Source organism: Hibiscus syriacus, unplaced genomic scaffold, assembly GCF_006381635.1.
Source record: "Hibiscus syriacus cultivar Baekdansim isolate YM2019G1 unplaced genomic scaffold, ASM638163v2 tig00003151_pilon, whole genome shotgun sequence".
Lineage (NCBI taxonomy): Eukaryota > Viridiplantae > Streptophyta > Magnoliopsida > Malvales > Malvaceae > Hibiscus > Hibiscus syriacus.
The window spans coordinates 291,217-312,759 of record NW_024061964.1 but is presented as its reverse complement, the minus strand read 5'-3'; the positions used below and the strand labels follow the sequence as shown (position 1 = coordinate 312,759).

Here is a 21,543-nt window from a genome sequence, read left to right as displayed (position 1 = left end):
CTATTTATGGCTTTATAGGGGATTTATATGTTTTTTTCCACCTACCACAAACCTGATGATGTTTTTAGTTCACGACATCAAACTGGGTAACACACTTTTCCATCCCAACACCTATCAACGAGGTTGTGGTCGACAGTAAATCTGGGGAGTACTCTATTCTTTCTCTTTCACTTTAGTTTTACGTTTTGGGGCAAAACACTTTAAGTGAGGGGGAGTAGAGTTTAGGTTGAATTCTCATTTGCTTATCTTTATCTTTTGATGCTAGTATGAGTTGGTTGGATTTGCATAAATTTTATTGAATTCATTTGTCTTGTTGAATATTTTTTGGAATGCCATGCTTGTTTGGAAACACATAATTGTTTAGGTTAGGATGTTCATGATAGAAAATAGCATGAATTGTGATCAAGTTAGATTTATTGTGATATTTCATGATTTTATTGGTTGAAATGTGTTTAGCTCAATGCATGAAAACAATTTGGTGAGAATTGAGCCTTTACGAGCATATCATTGTACTCTTATTTTTTTATTGAGTGTGTCGAATTTGACATTGGTATTCTAGAATCCGCATATTAAATATGTCGAGATTACACATGAACATGATGCTTAAAAATTATTCGGGCACCTTAGTATTAACCATTCCATTTTCCCCACTAAAATTGCCTACCCATGCATTTTCCCCTAGTTAACCACTTTTAAGCATATTCTCATTTCTTTGTTTTCACCATATTCATAAACATGAGCCTTTTATTTTATCACTCTTTTCTACCTTTTTCAGGGTAAGTGAACAGTTAATCTGATGTATACTCCATGAAAAATAAAACAGCAGCAGTTCGAAAAAAGAAAGAAAGAAAGATGTTGTTAAAAAAAAGACATTAGAAAAAAATGGAAAACAAAACAACAACAAAAAATGTGAAAAAGAAAAAAATCAAATTCATTTCAAAAGGAAAGTTGTTGTTTGATGGCTTGTCTTTTTATCTTGTTGTGCTTAATATTTTGATGGAGTAAAACTTGTTATTTATTAGATTTTTGCCTTGAATTTTAGCCATATTATTTAGCCTTTTCCCCACCTTTACCTAAGTCTCGTTACAACTAATCAAAGACCCATTGATTTATGCATCGTGTTCTTATTAGTAGTGGAGATTTGATTTACTTGCAGACTTATGGTAATGTCGTGTCGGTTCTGACATTGAGCGTTTCTATACCCCCAATCACATTGAGTGATTTGAGTGAATCCCGGTAAGGTGTTGCGTTATAAACATTGAGATTGATGAATAAATGGATGTTACAATTGCATTTGACTTGTTCTAATTGGTGATATTCAATTGATTGATGTCTTGACTTGAATAATTATTGTGTCTCTACCTTGCTTCCTGGAATGTGAAACTTGACAAAGAAATGTCAATGAAATTTTTAACCGATTTGATTATATCATACTTGACTACAACCATGAGATAAGTGAGGGGGAATTTGATGAGTATTCAGAATCGGTAGTATTTACTCGTTAATTATTCGATCTTATTGATTTATTGTTGTTGATTTGGTTGTGTTATGTTTGTTTTTGTGCAGGGTCTTACTTTGCAAACTTAGTGGTAAAACGAGTGCATTTTATATTTTTTTATTATTTGGTCATGACTAGAGACATGGGCACGACTTTGGGCATGACACGGTTTGACGTGGAAGTTTCTAGAAGGTCCAGACAATGCAGTTTTTTAGAAGATCTAGTCAGCGCGCCTTCTGGAAGATGGACGACGGGCAGAGTTGCATTAGGATACTTATTTAAAGTTTAAATTTAGAAAAGAACAATTATCTTTAGGATTATTTTATTTTCTTTGTTTATCTCTAGGTTTTTAGAGGCTATAAATACCCTATTGGGGTAATCCTAAAGAGACAACTCAGATTACAATCTTTTTCTCCTTTCTCTTCTTTATTTTATTTTGTTTTTCAAGTTTTCATTTTTTTATTATTTTTAAGCTTTGTTTTTAAATATGCTAAGTATGACTTTTGTCATGCTTAGCTAATTTCTCATAAGCCGAGAGCTGAAGCAATGACTCAATTCCAACAGGAGAATTGAAAAAGGCCCTTAATAACTTCGGAATATTTCTCTAAATCTCTGCGCTTATTTTTCAAAATCAAAACAGTTTCAAAATCAAAGATTGACTTTGGTCAAGATGTTGTTGCGATTAAATATGTAGGAGAAAGGATCGACTTATTGAAAGCACATTTGACTTCCTTGGAACACACTTGGTGAGATAGCCTTGCCAAGAGGGAATTGAGATCGGAATTAATGGTTACTGGAACAACAATCCGAGTCGGTTGTCACGAACTTAAACGGTAATTGATCTATGACAATTAATGTTGATCAGATCAGTTTCTGAAGCAGTAATCAAATATTGCCTTGGGTATTCGGTATACAAAATAGAGTCACGAGGATTGCCCTTGTAGACAAAGTAACCGACGTGAATCCCGAAGGGAAAATCTAATTCGATGATCTAAAGGAAATTGAGTTAAAGCGAGGCTTGAGGCTGTGTTTTTACCACATTCATTTTCCACGTTACATTCCTTATTTACTTATCTTTTTTTTAAATTACCTTTTATTAAATCTCTTTTACTATTTAATCTCATTTTACCAAGACCCTCTATTTTGCTATATCACGCTTGGTATAAACAATTCAGACAAAAAATTAGAATTTTCTAAGTCCCTATGGAATCGACCATTACTTCTCTTTACTACTTATTTCCGTATTTATTAATTGAGAAGAAGGAATTTATTTTGACATCAAAACAATAGTTGTCAGTCATTTCACACTTCAAGGACAATTCTATAATTCCAATATATATCCGAAGTTTAATTCAATGATTCCAAGGTTCAAGTGGATCAAAACATAAGTTCTTAGGTCGTATCTCTATTCATGTCCATCAGGGGAAGTCTTGGTCCTTTTTCATTACCAGGGCATTTTCGTAAATTTTATCTCATAGGGCTATTTTTTGTAATGTCTTATCCAAATATTCCCAGTATTTAACCTTGAAAGAAATTAATCAAAATTTATGGATGTTGAAGTCAATTCATTTATTATTGAATCACCAAACTTATTATTATTATTTGCGACTGATCTTCCACTTTCTTAAGCGATCCATAAAAGTTATATTTGGTTACCTACTTTTTATAGTATTCGGATCAAGTTTAGAAAGTCATCACTTCATCCATGTGACCATTTATACTCATTCATGCAGAAATCAATACTAACATGTTCCATAAAGCATGAAACATGTAGTAATGTATTACCTTGATTTCTGTGCCATACCGATCAACCATTTAAACTCCATTTGATCACTCTCGAACTTGAATCCAACGTCTAATAATTCCTCGGATACAAAGCAAACAAATTTACGTCAGAAATTGAATTTAAATGGAAAACCAACTTGAATCCGAAGATAAAACCTTTAAAAATGGCTTACTGAGTGCAAATTTGGAAAAACGGACTTCAAAATCGCTCTCACGACGTTAAAAAATGTAAAATAGGGCTTTTCGAAAAATTTGACTTTTTCATTCAAAGTCAACGGTCAACGGTCAGACCAATCAAAGTCAACGGTTTGGTCGGTCAATGATCAACTTTGACCAAAGTCAACGGGTCAGTCAAAGTCAACGGTTTGGGTCGGGCAGACGGGTCGGTTCTGCCTAGACCAATTCGGGCCGATCCAGATCAGCGCTTGCGGTGGCGTTTCCACCGGTCGATTACTCCTTACACAACTAGGAATTCGTTTACACCCAAAATTAATCTAATATCACACTTAAACTATACCAAAACTCACCCACAAACCGAACAAAACTTACCCAAACAGCGGACCGAAGAAGGCGCATCCACAGTGAACAAAACCGGTCAGGTTTTGAACACACGACGATAGTGAGTCCAATGGTGCAGATGGTGAGGCGAGACAACGCCGGTGGCGGCCGGAATCATCGAAAATGAGAGGCGGTCGGGGGTTTTTTGACGGACTTTCCCAGCGTGATTTACAGTGAACGATGTCGATTCAAATCAGGCTAGGGGTCGGGTTTTGATCTTCATTCAACGGTGAGTCTATAGGTAGCATCGGAGCGACAAACGGTGGCTGGACGACGACGGAATGTGGTGGCAAACGAGGGTCAGTGAGAAGATGGATTTGGGGTTAATTTTTGGGAGAAAAAACTAGATTGATCGGGGAAGGGGGTTTAAATTTTTACTGATAATAAAAATGGACAAATTCAGGTTCTAATCCCTGAACTTCCTATTATTCACACTAAATTACAGGCTCATTTTAGACAGTGCTCATAAATCTTGCAAACGTAACTGTTCAAACTCGAAATCTTTAAAGATAAAAATCCTTTCTTTATCACTAAAATCACTTAAAGAATTCAAAATTTGGCGTACTTTGAGTACTGAAAAACAAAATCACGCTTTTATTTGTTCGACTACACTGCCTCTAGCGAAAATAAAAATGCCCCTATCTACCAAATACGAGATAAACTATTTTAAAGAAAATGAAAATGTTTGAGTAACATAGGGTCAAATTGCCGTTGGTCTCGCTATATATAAATAAACAACTTGAGTAAATTTAACAATGAAAAGAATATTGTTTTCCTTAAAAGATCTGGATTCGAATAGCTACATTTGTCGAGTGTTTGCATTGTTAATTACTAATAACGACTCGAAATGAATATGACAATAAATCAAAAGTTTATGAATGTAATCTACTTTCACAAAATAGCGGATACAATTGTCTGTCTTTGTCTTCCTCGAGTCCGAAAGTTTCCTAGCTTTTTCCTTACCAATACAATTGACTTGTATAATATCCTTGAAACTTTCATCCTATATCATTATATACAGCTGCTATACCCAGAATTTCACAAAAAAATAACTTCGAATAGTTTACCCGATAAATACCAATTTCTCGAACTGCATGAAGCTGGCTTCATATGCTCAAAAGAGATTCAAATGACAAAATTTGAAAAGGTAAATTCAAATGCAGAAATGTTAAAGCTTGTCGATGAAGGGGAAGCTTTGCTCGTAGACCAACACAATATCAGAAAGGGATGGGTTTACCGACTTTTCTTTGCCACTGCAAATTTAGGATTTTTGCACATTCTGATACCTAAGGGAGTGACTTGATTAGATAGCATCAGAGGAGTTTCATCATAGAGGGATTCCAACACCGAGTTGTTTTCAGATTTCAATACCTTAGTTCTTATCTAGGTTATGCATTCTAGGGGTGTTCATGATCGGTTAACCGTACCGTTAAGTCTAAACGGTCGGTTAACCGTTATAACAATTATTAAATTATGTTAACCATAATCTAACAATAAAAAAATGGTTAACTGCTATTAACGATTCGGTTATAGGGTATCCTATGGTTAACCTATCACAATATTTTTCAAACATAACACAATTTAAAATTTTTAAAATTTTATCAAATTTACGACAATAGAAACATATATATTTGTAAAAATCTTATTTGTTGGTAAATGTATTTTATTTTATAGAAATATATATTATGAGGTATATTCATTTTTTTTACAGTTTAAAATTCTAAGTGTATATTTATATTGTATAATTTAAAATTATGTATTTCTTTCATATATGTTTGATTTAATGTGCTTCTATATAAGATAAACATGATAACTAAAATACATGTGTAATCATTTTGATTTTTTTCTAATTTTATTCTCTAAAAAATATAATTAATTAATTATAATTTATTAACGGTTAACCGATGGTTAACCATTTATCCAAATTCATTCATTGTAACCATAATCGTTAACCGATATTTTTAACGATTCGATTAACCGAAACCGTTAAACTTTAACTGTTCGGTTAATTAACCCATAAAATGTAGCGGTTACGTTGATTTATAGTTACAGTTAACGGTAACAAATTAATTTGAACACTCCTAATGCAGTCATAGAACCTTAGGTGTTTTGTAAAATGTCTGTAACTCTATGATTTTAATATATAATGATTTAAATTATGGATATCCGTATTTTATATAACTTATCTAATCCCTATTATATTTATATTACGAGAAGATTATGTTTTAAAGTATTTGTGTAATCAAAATAAAAAATGATTAGTTACTTTAGTGATTTTGTATGATACTCAGATCTACTAAATTTTGTTGGGTAGAGATTAAAGGGTTAAAAGCTGCTTTTGAACCTTTTTAGGACCACTATTATTCTTTGATTTACATTAGTTGTTTAATGAAAGAATTAATTATATAGAAATATTTTAACTCATGGATTTTATTAATAGATGTATTTCACATGGATTATTAAATTTTGGATGGTTTACGGTTTTATAATCAAGTACATCGGTTTAGAATAATTGTGGATGTTGCGACTCCCATCGATTTAGTAAAATTTTAGATATTGTGAGGTTTAATGAATGGAAGATACAGTGGCGGAAGATAATGGAAATTAGGGGTCATAACTCCCCAAAAATTTGAAAAATTATAGTTTAGACATTTAAAATTTTTAATTTGGCTCCTACAAAATTTTTAGAGATTCAAATTAATTTTTAATTTTTTGAATATTTTTAATTAAATCATTCCCATAATTTTTAAAAATTCTCATTAAGCCTCTCAAAATTTCAAAAATTGTAGTTATACCCCAATTTTTTTAAAATGTAAACTGAACCTTTCAAAAATTTTAAAAATTTTAATTTAATTCTTTATTAAAAAAACAACAACGACAAAACCCTATTCCCATATGCAATAGGGTAAGGGGAGGTAGGGTAGTAAGCTGCCCCTAACACCAGGTTGAGAGCAGCTTCCGTGGAAGACCTCCGACAGTCAGAAAATTAAAAATAAAGATAAAATTCAATGCATGTATATATGTATTCATATGCTCGTCTGTAATGGGAAGTAATCCATGCACATAAATCCCTGCGTAAAAATCTCTGCATATAGCCAGAAAACGTAAGACCCGACTAAATTTAAAAATAGGAATCATGAAGAGAAGGATACACAGAAGTCACCGGTAGCAAGCTACGAGAATGAATAAAGTTAAATGTGTTAACACTTAAAAAAAAAGGAAACAACTACTCTGCTACCCTAGTTCTAAGCCTTCATAAATTCCAATGACAGAAACGTATAAAAAGTAGAAGTCATGGAAATTACTACAAAAGCATTAAAATAAGACAGAGATGATACACCCTATGGATGTGACCCATACTACTCGACTACCCTGGTTTTTAGTCTCCATACTTTCCTATCAGAGGTCATGTCCTCGGTAAGGGCTAAATCCTTCAAATCAGCTCTCAAGCAGTCTTCCCACTTTCGGCTTGGTTGGCCTCTCCTTCTGGCACCGTCGACTGTAATCGACTCTACCCTCCTGACCGCATCCGACGGTTGTCGCCGAATGACATGCCCAAACCACCGTAGTCTTCCCTCCCTCAATTTTTTGGATACAGGCATCACCCCCAAGAGCATCCTAATAGCAGAGTTTGGTGTCATGTCCCGCAGAGTCCTACCACAAACCCATCGAAGCATTATCATTTTTGCGGCCTCCATCCTCCTTACGTGATCGTTCTTGATTGCCCAACATTCTGATCCATACAGGAGCGCTGGTCTTATTGCCATTCTATAAAATTTTCCCTTAAGTTTTATAGGCACATTCTTGTTACACAAAACTCCAGTAGCAACCCTCCACTTTAGCCATCCCGCCTTTATACGGTGTGTAACATCATCATCTATACCCCTATCTTTATGTATCATAGACCCTAGGTACTTGAAATAATCCTTTGAGGGGAGAACATGTCCATCTATGCCTACTCCTACATCTTCATCATTTTGGTTCCCATTGAAGTTTTAACATAAGTACTATGTCTTTTTAATATTGATCCTTAGACCTTTTTCTTTCAAAGCAGTCTTCCAGGTAGCCAGTCTACTATTCAACTCAATTTTTGTTTCAGCAACTAGGACAATGTTGTCATCAAAAAGCATACACCATGGAATACCGTTTGGTGTCGCACAATAGATGTCGTCCATAATAAAGGCGGAGATGTAAGGGCTAAGAGTCGACCCCTGGTGGAGTCTGATTTTCACCGAGAATGCCTCGGTGTCACCAACTATAGTCCTAAAGTAAGTAGTAGATCTACATTACATATCACGAATCGCCCAGATATAAGTAGATGGGATCCGTCTCGTTTCCAAAGTCTTCCAGATCGTATCGCGGGGAACGCTATCATACACCTTTTCAAGGTCAATGAATGTCATGTGAAGATCTATATTTTTCCCTATATTTCTCCATATGCCGTCGAAGTAGATGAATCGCCTCCCTAGTAGACTTGCCTGGCATAAAGCCAAATTGGTTTTCCGAAAGCCTAGTAACATGTCTCAACCTAGCCTCTATCACCCTTTCCGATAGCTTCATGGTATGGCTGAGTACTTTAATACCTCTGTAGTTGTCACAACGTTGGGGATCTCTTTTATTCTTATATATTGGTATCACCGTATACTCTCTCCACTCCTCTGGCATCTTGGCAGTCTCTAAAATAATATTAAAGATGTTGGTCAACCACTTAACTCCCTCTTCTCCTAGGGCCAACCACACAGTGATAGGAATTTGATCTCGACCGACAGCTTTGTCCCTCCCTATCTTTATAAGACCCATTTTGACTTCCTCAAACCCAATCCTACTTGTAGGACAGTCATTGGTCGTAGTATGATGATCGCTTGACCCATCAACAGTACTAACTCTACAAGGAGAGGCACCGTCATTAAATAAGCCAAAGAAGTAACTGCCTCAAACCCTCTTAATATCATGATCTTTCAATAAAAGAACACCATTGTTATCCTTAATAAACCTAATGCAACCTATATCCTTTTTCCTATTCTCTCTGGATTTTGTAAGCCTGAAGATGTTGTTTTGTCCTTCTTTGGTGTCTAGTCTCTTGTACATTTCCTCGTATGCCTTATATTTTACTTTAGCCGCCGTTTTCTTGGCTTCCCGCTTTGCCTCCTTGTATCTTTGTTTAGCTCTCGATCTTTCTTCGTCGTCATTGCATTGTAGAAACTCCTTGAAGTAAGTTAGCTTTGTCTTCACCTTAGTTTGGACTTCATCGTTCCACCACCACGATTCTTTATGTTCCTTGGCCTTCCCTGTCGACAACCCAAGGGTGTTTTTGCCCACCTCTCTGATGGAATTTGCCATATTTTTCCATAACATATCTGCATTGTTTGAGTTTATGGTTCCAAAACCTATATTAGACAAAACCTTACTCCTAAAGTCATCAGTTGTCGCTCCATGTAAGTTCTTCCAAAGGATCCTAAGTTTACCAAGTCTAGCCCTCCTATGAGTGCTCCGCCCGTGGCGTACGCAGAACACCAAAACCAACAATCTGTGTTGTGATGCACATGCCTCTTTAGGGAACACCTTAGAGTCAATGCAAGCCCATCGATCCCGATTTCGAACCAAGATGTAGTCGATTTGGGTACAATATCCCCCACCATGGAACGTAATCAAGTTCACATCTCTCTTGTTAAAGAAGGACTTAGTGACCACCATATCGTGTGCAGCAGCAAATTCAAGCAACGTACGCCCCTCCTCATTCCTACTACCAAAACTAAAACCCCCATGAACACCGTCATACCCGTCGGTTACACTACTTATATGACCATTAAAGTCCCCCCCAATGGAAACTCTTTGGTCCTCCGGAATGCTCCTAAGTACATTATCTAATTGATCCCAGAAGCAACGTTTTTCCCCCTCCCACAGGCCAACGTGTGGGGCGTACACTGAAAGGACATTCACCACTTCCGCTTCTATAATAACCTTAATCATCATGATCCTATCCCGATATCTACAAACTCCAACTACATTTTCCTTGAGCCTAGAGGATACCAAGATACCCACCCCATTTATAGCGTTATCTACGCCTGAATACCACAACTTGTACCTATTACACTCTTTGGCGCGAGCCCCTTTCCACCTAGTCTCCTGAATACATGCAAAATCAATTTTCCTATTACTAAGTACATCGGTCAGCTCCAGCAACCTAGCATTTAATATGCCTACATTCAACGAAAAAACTCTAAGTATAGTCTCCTTGAAACCACTTTGACGAGCCCTCCTCCTATACGCCCTATGGGATCTAAAAGAAGGACATGACCTCAAGTAATCATCTACAACCGAAGCTATGAGGAACTATGAAAAAAAGAATCCAAAGAAGACAGAAGATGCACCAATAAAACACTAGAGAATTGAGGGTATTAAGAAACCTAGTTAGTTACTTAATAAGATTTATTAATTTTTGTCTTTTTTTTAGTTCCAACACTATTGCTGAATTCATAAATTAAAATAAAAACATCAAGTATTTAATAAACAAAATACACTGTCAAAGCGCAAGCGCAACGAAAAAAAAGAGTGAGAGGTAAATCAAATTCAAATCCAAAAATCACAAAAAAAATTCGCAACTTATGAGTTATTACAGCGAAGGATTCAATCATAAATCTACAACACGAACTCAAAAACCTAAATCGAAAAGCTACACTAAAGAATAATATGTTCCTCAGCAGCTCGAAGAACAACCTGGATTCGGAGCTTCCTCAACCCAAAATATTATATTAATAAAAATTTAAATCTATGAAGAAAACCTGTGGGATGCACGGAGAAACCAATTTGCTACAACCAGGGATCGGTATATGCAAACCCAAAAAATAATCAAATAAAAATCAAACAAAAATGAGGAAAGATAATAAATTAGAAAATTAAGAGAAAGAAAATTAAAAGAAACCGTGTGAATACAGCTGGAGAAAATGAGAGTAACAGATCTATCGGATTAAGATGAGTCTTCAAAGCAGAACGGGATCTGCGAATAATCTGTATTTCCTTGTTAATTTGATAATAAAATGGTTGTGATCATCATCATACTAAGGCCAATGACTGTCCTACAAGTAGGATTGGGCTTGACCCATCTTAAATGTTATAGTATGTTTAATGATTAATTAACAGATCTATTGAATGTAAGTTAAGATGAGTCTTCAAACCGTGTTATAAGAATTCAATAAATTGGTTGTGAAGTGCTATGAGTTATGTATATGAAACCACACATAGTATTTCTTGTTCACCAAGTAATTGTATTATATCAAATTTTAACATTACGTCCAATGGAACATAAGTGATTACAAATACTCAAATTCATAGAACATCACCCAATTGAAGCATAAAATGGCCATACCTTCCGACATTACCAAAGACCAATTACACACGTACCTCCAACATCATCAAAAGGTTCTAAGTCATACACAAATTCATACATAAACTCAAATAAACTCCATGACATACTACACGTATCCATCACTCGACTTGATGTCCAAGGGTACTATAATTGGACATTTAATCTTGCTTGTCAAGTTACAAAGCAAAACATGGCAATATCATAATTTGATTGTAGAGATCAAAACATCGCATAATCAAACCTTACGCTCTATACTTGGTCCGAATTATACATCGAACTTCGTTTCATATACTTTTCGTATGGGTATTATTAACTTACATTCAATTCATCATATGCATAACTCATAGCACTTCACAACCAATTTATTGAATTCTTATAACATACTTAAGCTTACCAATATCATTTGCCACCCAATATTGCTCTAATTGAATTAAACTTGTAATTAATCATTAAACATACTGTAACGTCAATTGGAAGGAAGATCTCGTGCAAGTAGAAAGAAGAAGAATCAAGCCACTGAGGAGGAACTTTCCGAATTGGAAGGAAGGTCTATATCAGATTCTGATATTCTAGCCAGAAGGTCGATATCGATAAGGGAAGCAAAAAAAAAAAAAAAATCGCTGGAGTTAGGCAAATGTTTGGGAATACAATTTATAGGTTCAGAAGAGGAAGTGGTGCGAGAGTTAGCTTTGCTGGAAGTTTCGGATGGAGAGTCGTTGGCATTTTAGAGGAGATTAAGAGTCGCAATTTTGCAGCGGGCAGGCTGAGGTTAGGTTATGAGGATTTCGTCATGGAATATTAGTTATTTTAGGTTAGCTGAAGCGTTCGACATAGCGGGGGGCTTCTCCCTATACGGGATTTGAGTAAGCTTGTGATTGATGATTGCCTCTTTAACAGTAGTTTTTTCTGATTAAAGGAATAAGGAAGGTGGGCGGTTCAAATTGCTCCTGTGTCAAATTGTATTCTCCTTGTTGATATTAAGGATCAGATCCTTGTGTGGCGTCAAATTGAATCGTTGAATAGAGCAAATCTAATCAGTCGGTTTATGGGAGGAGCTTTCAACGTTTTTTTTTTTTTGAATTGAAATGAAAGGAGCGGTTGTTGTAAGAATCAGGCAAGAAGGGAAGATTTTTATTGATTCATTATGAATAGTTGTTTATTTGGTCTGCCTCTTTCAGGTAGAAAGTTTTCTTGGTCTTTCGAGAGAAGAATTCAAGTTTTGAGGATTTGCTTTTCCTTGCAAAATCGAGAGGGTTAGTGTGGAGTTAGGCTTGCTATGGATCTTAAATGTCAAGTTTTAGTGGGTTAATCCTATGGAGTGTGCAGTTTTTTGTGTAAGCATTCAAGCAGCAGTTGGTCTCACCCAGATTTAGAACAAGTTATTTTTGTCGAAGATGGATCGGTTCCAAAAGAGGCCTCGGTGCAGATTATGAGGATTTATTAATAATCAAGAAGGCTTCTGAAGTTTCTAGAGTGACGAATTAGTATGATAAGGAGGAGTTGATAATAAAATCGAATTTTTTAGTTGTTTCGAATTGCATTTCTTCAATCATTCTGTCCTTAGTAGCGGGGGGATATCTTTGTTGAAATTGATCGAATGTCATGTTTTCAGTGGGGAGTTTCAAGTCTCGATTAACACTCGTGAAAAATTGATGTTGGTCTTCTTTACAAAGGTTGGTTTGATTAGTGTTGAAGGTTAAAGGGTGGGGGCTGCTGCCATCTAAATGGACGTCTTGCTGAAGTAGGTATGCAAGGGGTGAGTTTACCTTGTTTGTTTTGCTGGATGGCTATAGAACAGTGAAGTTTTGTGCCCTTCTTCTGTGGGTTAGGCAGTTTAGTTTGAGCTCTGCAGCATTTGTTAGCAGTTTATTTCAGTGTAGTGTGTTGTCATTTGAAAGTCGAGCTTATAGTTTGGAGTAGGCTTTTGTTTTTAGTCCGAGTTGTATTTACTATTTACCTCCATTTAGATCTAGGAAGATTTTTAATGAGAAATACAATTTGAATATAATTTGTTTGATTTTAATAAAATCGTCTTGCTGATAAAAAAAATGTCAACTCAAATCATGTAATCAATGACGAGTTCGATGACAACTATACTCAGCAAAAATCCGAGACTACAGAACATCTTGGTTCACCACACCAACCTCGACAACTTTAAACTTCCCATTTAGGTTTGAAATTGCTTTATCCGAATCCTTATCTAAAAATACAACATAACATCATTACAATTCATATCATAATTCAACCTTTCACAAATAACTAATAAGCAAGAGTTTAGGGATTGATCTTAACCTTACCCAAAATTGAAATAAATTGCCTACCCGTAATAAAACGCTTGATTAACATGTATGAATTCTCAATTTGACTTAGAAATTCATAATTTCGTACATTCTTAATTTAGGGTTTGAGGACCAAAATAAAACTAATTTGAATTTGTGATTTGGGCCCTTAATGGAAAGCTTAAGATGGCATTTGATTTTGAAATCAAAATCATTTTGAAAGTTCAATGTCTAACAGATATTTTGATATAATTTAATGACTATTTATAAATATAATTCTATAAAATTAGTGGTACATATCAAACATATCACTAACATTCCATTTTAATCTAATTTTATTTGAATACTAACAATCAGTTGGTCTAGTTAGATGAGATACTAGATCCCTTAAGCAAAGTCAGGGGTTTGAATCTTGATATTTACGAATAAAGCAAATTAGGTTTGGGAGAGTCACCATCTCCTCTGCATTACCCGATCTCAATTAGTTGATCAATAAATCAGATACCAACAGAGGAGGATCCAAAAATATTTTTGAGGGTGTGCACATTTATGTTAACAACACATTTTTTGAATGGGTGGACACATTAAATTTCAGGATAAAGCACCGTTAGTAAAATAAGTACTTAACTGAAGAAAATTCGAAATTCAAGGTGGACACAAAAATTTTTTAAGGTGAACACCATTAATAAAATAGATAACTAATCGAAACCCTCAATGCGTCTACCATCGGATATCCGTGGTTATAAAAAAATCTGATTTTATTTGAATACCAAAAAGGTGGATCATTTTTTTCTCCGACGGCAATAACCACAATGATTGTGTCCACTTTAATGACAGAACATTTGTAGTAAAATGTGGGACACAACCTTACCCTATATCAATGAAGTAGCAGGTACAATTTTAACTACCATTATTGAAGAGCCCATGTAAATGAACTTATAGTTTTGTCTCTTCTTTGTCCTTAAGATTAATTTCTCACCATTGAGGAATCTATCAAAACACAATCTCTCACACACTGCTTGACCCTGTTACATTATCTGAAGCTTCATTGGCGTCATCTAGACGCTTTTCCTTGTCGTTTATGGAAGGGTCATATTGTTGGATAACCAAAATGGATGAAGTAGTGGAGAAGTCCGATGAGGCTAAATAGCTCCCGACATGGCCTAGTTTGGGACAATCCGTACTCCGCTCCGACAATGGCATCGCCGGTGAAGTTATTCCGACCAAAAACAGTGTAGAGCTGCTCATTGATCTCAAACCAGCAATTATGTCTTCTTTGCTACCCATTGTTATCTCTTCACGTTTTACAGACTCTTGTATAGCTTTAAGGTAACTAACTCTGAGAAAATCTCGTTGTCTTTTACGGATTCGGTTGAGGCATCAGGCCTGGAAGGATCCGGTTCTGTTTCGGGTTTGGTTGTAAATTTCAGGATCGTGAGCTTGATTCCATGCTTAGCTATCCTTATTCCGTATGAAAGTGCTTCACGGTCATCTTGGCCGCCGAAGAAAGGAACCACCACCGAGTACGACACTTCACTGGCTACGACTTGGGTGGTGCCACCCAGGCCACGATCGACAAGGATTCCAACCGAGCAAGGGGCATGTCTGAGGACACGTTGGTTGACTAAATGGAACGAGTGTCCTAAGGACTCCATTGTTCCATCTACTCTTTGATGCTTGTGAAATGGCATGATAATCAACGCGGCTCGCTTTCGTTCTGCACTGGTGAAAATGTCGTCATGTATGCTATTCAATGCTGAGATTGCATTCATGGGGCGGATAACGACACTTCTTAGCTGCTGATATGCCTCAAATGCAATCACCATTTGATCTTGATCCCCGGGTACCTTGTTCCAGAACGGTAGTCCGCTTTTCCTGGCTTTGTGGATCATCGAAATAGCCGATGATCTTTCCAATAGTTCCATAAGATGCATAGCGTATACACAGAGTTGTCCTTCTTCCGAGTCCCTCGGGAGGACTTGATCAGATTGATCAGCGTTGGGATGTTACGAGTATTATAGAAACAAGCCAGGACCCGGAGCTCGGTATCAGGGTCTTTCCGCCAAATCATTCGATGATTGTAAGGCGTTCCCTTTCTTGCAGGCTTGTAGACCGCCATCAGAATTGGTGTTGTGATGAAGGTTGTAAACAATGCCATTAGGACTAATTTAACGAACGATTGGTCTGTAAGCACCTGCAAATGGAAGACGAGTTAAATTAGTACCTATGTTGTGGAGCATTTTAAAGCGAAAGTAATTTCAAATTCGAATATACATATATACCTTGCGGTCCTTACCGATATTGAGGACGATTAGCTCGACCAGGCCTTTTGTGTTCATAAGGACACCAAGTGCCAAAGCTTCAACGAAAGGTACGTTGAACAACATTGCTAAACCAACTGTGCCAACAATCTTCCCAAAACAAGCATTGAAATATAACAAGCAGTAGCAAACCCCATGATTGGGCACCTTTTATAGTTGTAATATTGGTTTTCAATCCATTAGATGCGAAGTAAAGCGGCAAGAAAAGCCCCGAAAATAGATCTTCGATCTTCTCTATCAACATGCCGGTAAACGGACTGTCTTTCGGTATTATTATGCCGACCATGAAAGCACTGAACAGTGCATTAATCCCTATGATATCCGTGATGAAACCTGCAGCCAGTACTAGTGATAGTGTAATACAAATGTAGAGCTCCCCAACAGGCTCACCATCAAGGGATCTCCTAGCCGTCACCGAAAGTATCGGTTTCAATACGAAAATGAAAAACACAACGAAAGCCGTCCCACAAAGGAGTACCCATAAGGAGACGAGATGAGAGCTGTCGGATCCCGAGAGTGCAAGAGCGAGAAGTGTCCAGGCCACAACATCATTGAAAGCAACTGCAGACATTGCAATCCGCCCGACATAGGTCGCTAGAAGCTTGAGCTCAGCCAGAATACAAACAAGGACCGGAAACGCTGTTATAAATCAAAATCATTGTGAAAGTTCAGTGTCTAACAGATCATTTTGACATAATTTAATGACTATTTATAAATATTATTCTATAAAATTAGTGGTACATATCAAACATATCACTAGTATTCCATTCCATTCTAATCTAATTTTATTTGAATACTAACAATCAGTTGGTCTAGTTGGATGAGGCACTAGATCCCTTAAGCAAAGTCAGGGGTTTGAATCTTGATATTTGCGAATGGAGTAAATTGGATTGGGAGGGTCACCATCTCCTCTGCTTTACCCGATCCCAATTAGTTGATCAATAGATCATATTCCGGCATTGACGGATCCAAAAATATTTTTAAGGGTGTGCACATTTATGTTAACAATAAAATTTTTGAATGGGGTGGGCACATTTTAAATTTCAGGATGAGCACCGTTAGTAAAATAAGTAATTAACTGAAGAGAATTAGAGATTCAAGGTGGACACAAAAAAGTTTTTAGGGTGAACACCAGTACTAAAATAGATAACTAATCAAAACCCTTAATGCATCTGCCATCGGATACCGTGGTTATAAAAAAATCTAATTTCATTTGAATACCTGTAATCACCATTTTTACCTTATCCTTCAGCAGTAGCTTTCAGCAACGATAGCTGGTTCTCCGCTTTACACAGCAGCTGCCAACACCCCAACCAAGTTGTGGGCTCTGTTGCTCCACGTTTCAGTAGCTTCAACAACAGTTGTCCCTCCACCTGTGGTTTATAGTAGGAGCCAGCTGCCCCTCCTCGTTCCAGCACAACCACCACGTTCTTGGTCTCAAATGCTCCACGTCGCCGGCAGCTCCACCCGTGGTCACCAATCCCCCACGCCAATGTTCAGTCCATAATCACACAAAAAAATAGTGTATTTTTTTTATTTTACATGTAAACTGGGGTTATAAAAACCCCAGAATAGTACGTAACTTTTTAACCAGAATCTAGCAGCAATAAAAAGAAAATCATAAAGAAAAATACAACAAAGGTTATTTTACATTTGGTTTTTATTTTTTAGCTTTACATGTTATTATTTTTTTTCTTTTCCTTTTCGAAATAAAAATAGTAAGTTAAATAAATAAATAAATAACAGTAAAAAGGAATGGTTTTACCTTGTTTTTGGTTCTTCGTCAGAGTTATAGGTCACCAACAAAGCAAAGATTGAAGCGTCGGGGAAGGAAGGCTTGAGTTTTTCAAGTATCGTGTTTGGTAGTTTAGTCCCAAATCGAGACTTAAAATTTATGGAGGAATGTTTCTAGGTTTTGGTTTTTGTATGGGGTGGTCGGAAAAATGGATGGCCACCGATTTACGGTGGCCAGCGGTGAGACGTTTTTGTTTGAGTTGCTCGGCCGAATGAACAGAAAAAAGAGCTTTGATTTCTCTCGGTTGAGAGAAAAGAAAAAATAAGAAAGTGGCTAGGTTAGCCAAATAAGGGGAATATATATATATAGCTTAGGTTTTGGGTAAATTATCCATAGGTCCTTCAAATGTACTCGTGTTTTTATATTTTAGCCATTAGTTTTAGGGTTAAATCACATTTAAGTCCTCCTATGTTTGCTGTGTTTTGTGTTTTGGTCAATGAAGGGTTTAATTTAGTTTTAGGGGTAAATCACGCTAAGGTCCATGACTTTTAGCGTGTTTTTATATTTAAGTCACTAGTTTGTGGGTTAATCACCCATAAGCCCTCATATTTTAGGCGTTTTTTAGTTTGGTCACCGATATTATTTCTTTATTTTTATTTTCTATTTTTTCATGCTAATTTATATTTTGTTTCATTTTAGTCATTAATTGATTCTGTTTTTTTTATTTATGAATGTGATGTTATAATTTCAATTTTTTTAATTTTGGTCATTGTTTAATTGCAATTTTGGATTTTTTTTTATTATTGTCTTTATGTTTCAATACATTAAATACAGTCATTTAATTATTGCTCTTTATTTTATGTTCATTTCATTTTAGTCCTATGAATATATATATATAAAAGCCTCATAAGCATAACTTAACCGGTTTCACGATTGGATTAAAGGGTAGCATTTATTTATTTTTAAATATTAAGAAATGATCGTCTTAAAGTAACTAGATATCCTATTATGATATTTTAAAATAAATAAATACCTTACTAAGAAAACCTAAAAAAATCGAGCATGCCTACTTTAGTTATATTCATTTTGGTTGAATCAAATTATTTTAATATTGAGTTCTTGGGAGGAATTATCATATTCTTATTATTTCAATTGGAAAGAGAAATATTTGTCCTAAAATATTTTAGGGATTATTTTCTCTTCGATTGGAAATATTGAAATATTTTTTATCTCTCCTTAGAATTTTTCGTTACATAAAAATTGTAAAAATTGTACGATTGAATTTGGAATAATAGGATCGTAACTTAAATTTATATTCGAATTCTTAGATTTCCACTACTAGAGACAATTTATAATCAACGAGGTACCAATTTTGGGCGTTGTGGGGGTGCTTATCATTCTCCAAGCGTAATCGACCCCAAACCCCTTTTTTATTACTAAAAAAGAATAAATTTCCGGTTACACGTAGACTGGTTTATCTTTTAAAATGATGTTTTCTTAAAAACTCTTTTGAAAGGTGATTTTTAGGTGTTCGACCTACCTAACCCAAAAGGTCGATGGTAGCTCCCATTTTTTTCATTGAAAACCATTTATTTATATGTTTTCCCAAGAACGTCGTACGACCGAAAATCGGTTACAACAGCTTGGTGACTCTGCTGGGGAAATTTTTGTCAAGCCCTAAATCGATTATATATTATCTCTATAGTTGGAAATTGAGAATTCAGTTTTATTTAGTTTATGATTCTTTTGATTATTTTAATTTTTTATTTTATTTCCTTGTGTACTAATGTTTGTCAAAGGTTTAATTTGATTTTAGAATCTCTTTAATTTGGTTTTTGTGTGGTTGTTTGTCAAATGTTTGAAAAATTCTCCTCACACACGACACGTGCATTGCATAAACATAAGCTCTATACTCAAGCTCTTTTCCCTTTTAAGTAGGAGTGAAAGCGACATCTCTGTGATAATTTATTCTCCATGTCAGACCTAGCAAGTAGCTTCTGGTGTTCATATGTCTTCGTGATGATTTATTCTCTGTGTCAGACATAGGTAAATATGCCCTCTCTAATTGAGCACGATATGCTTAAGCCTATAATGGATGAGGATAAAGAGTCTAGCTTGCCCAAGGGGGCACCGACAAGGATAATTCGAGTACCTTTACTCCTAGAACCGAAACTCTACATATAATAAACTGCAGAAACCCACCCGATCTGAGACAATGCTTAAAATATGTCCGTAGGCACCTGAATAAGTGTACACAAAGGAGGAATAAACTCTAACTTTTGTCTTTTAATTTATTTGATTTTTTCTGAATAAATGCATGTGAATTAGAAATTATGCGGTTTAGGGATTATCATATTATTTAAAGTATGCTATTTGGAAAGCATGTTTGGGTAGGATTGCTATAAAAAATGTTTGGGGTAGACATTATCATAAGATAGATTTTTAATTCTGTTATTACCTCATTACCTGAACTAACTCGTTTCATTTTCATGATTTTTCTTTTATTTTTGCTATTTGCATTGCATCATCTAAGGTTGAAGGTATTAATCTCTGAGTTAATCATCACACTGGAAAGCTTTCAGTAATGGACAAAAAGTATTCAAATCAAGTAGCTCGAAACTCTGAGGTACGACAGTGGTATTAAGCATTGCAAAGATAGCAAGGGGACATTTTACACACTAATTACATGTCAGATTTAGCAAGTTATGCTCTAGTTTCTCTAAAAAAAAAGACATCTAAGACTTGCAAGACATTTGGGAAAAGTGGGATTTGAGTAAGAAGTTGCAGTTTTACCAGTGTTATGGGGACATTCCGTATCAGTTGTATGTTGAACTAGATGATGAGCTACTCCGAGCCTTGATTCAATTCTAGAATCCATGATACAATTGCTTCACTTTCAATTAAGAAGACATGGTTCCTACCATTGAAGAATATACAACCTTGTTACATATATAGGGGTCTCAAGAGAATCGAATTTACTCGAAGTCAATCAAAACCCAACCTTTCAGAATCAAATTGGAAAAAATTACAGGAGTACGTGAGAAATAGGTGGTTTCTGTGCAAAACAAAAAGGCGAAGGTGAAGGCATTTCTTGGACCAATATTAAAGAAATCATTCAAACTCATCCTGATGATAAGATACAATTTGACCTTTTTGCATTGGACTATTTATCTTTCCGAAAGCCTTGGGATATATTGAGACTGCAGTAGTGGATTTATTCGAGAAATTACAAAAAATGTCAACCCTGCTCCTGCAATTTTAGTAGAGACCTTTCAATCCTTGAGTGCTTGTTGAAAGATTGGAGGTGGCCGATTTTCAGGATGCACACAACTACTATATGTCTGGATCCATAGCCATTTTTGGAAGACTGAAAAGGTCTCATATTGTCTCTTTAGTACCAGCTACTTGCCTTTGAGAGAATTTCTCGAGTAGGAGTGGCTGAAAGAAGTAACTAAAGACATGTGGATGGTTGCCCTTATAAATCTGCAAGACAAGGACATTGTTTGGTGTACCCCTTGGCAAATACAAAGATAGTTCATCTACAAATGTAGTAACTACAACTGGGTGATGTTGCTCGGTTTATGGGGAGGAATTGGGTATGCACCACTTTTGGTTCTAAGGAAATATGATGACCATCAATTCATCTCAATTACTGCTGGGTTACACTCATCTGAGTTTGTGTTTCATGGAAATAATTACAAGGGAAACATCCTGGATGTAGCTAGAGCATGGAAGAATACATACAGTACTAGGGCCAAAGCAACCAAAGTAATGTTAACACCTGATTATGAGGAATGAAGGTCTGCTAGAAAAAATGAAAACCAAAATGAGGATATCACTATATAAGAACGAATTCAGATAGTCCCATCAGAAATAGATATCCTAAGAGCTGAGTTCGAAGCCGAGAAAGAGGTTGGTCGAAAGAGTTAGAGGAAATGCGACGAGATAAAGTCATGTGGGGTCTCGACATTGACTTTCATACCGCACAGTTTGCAATGCTA

General features: G+C 35.8%; 1 pseudogene; it reads right to left on the bottom strand.

The window, feature by feature from the left end:
• Positions 1–14,494: 14,494 nt before the first annotated feature.
• Positions 14,495–16,450, bottom strand: LOC120175140 (annotated as a pseudogene).
• Positions 16,451–21,543: the final 5,093 nt, after the last annotated feature.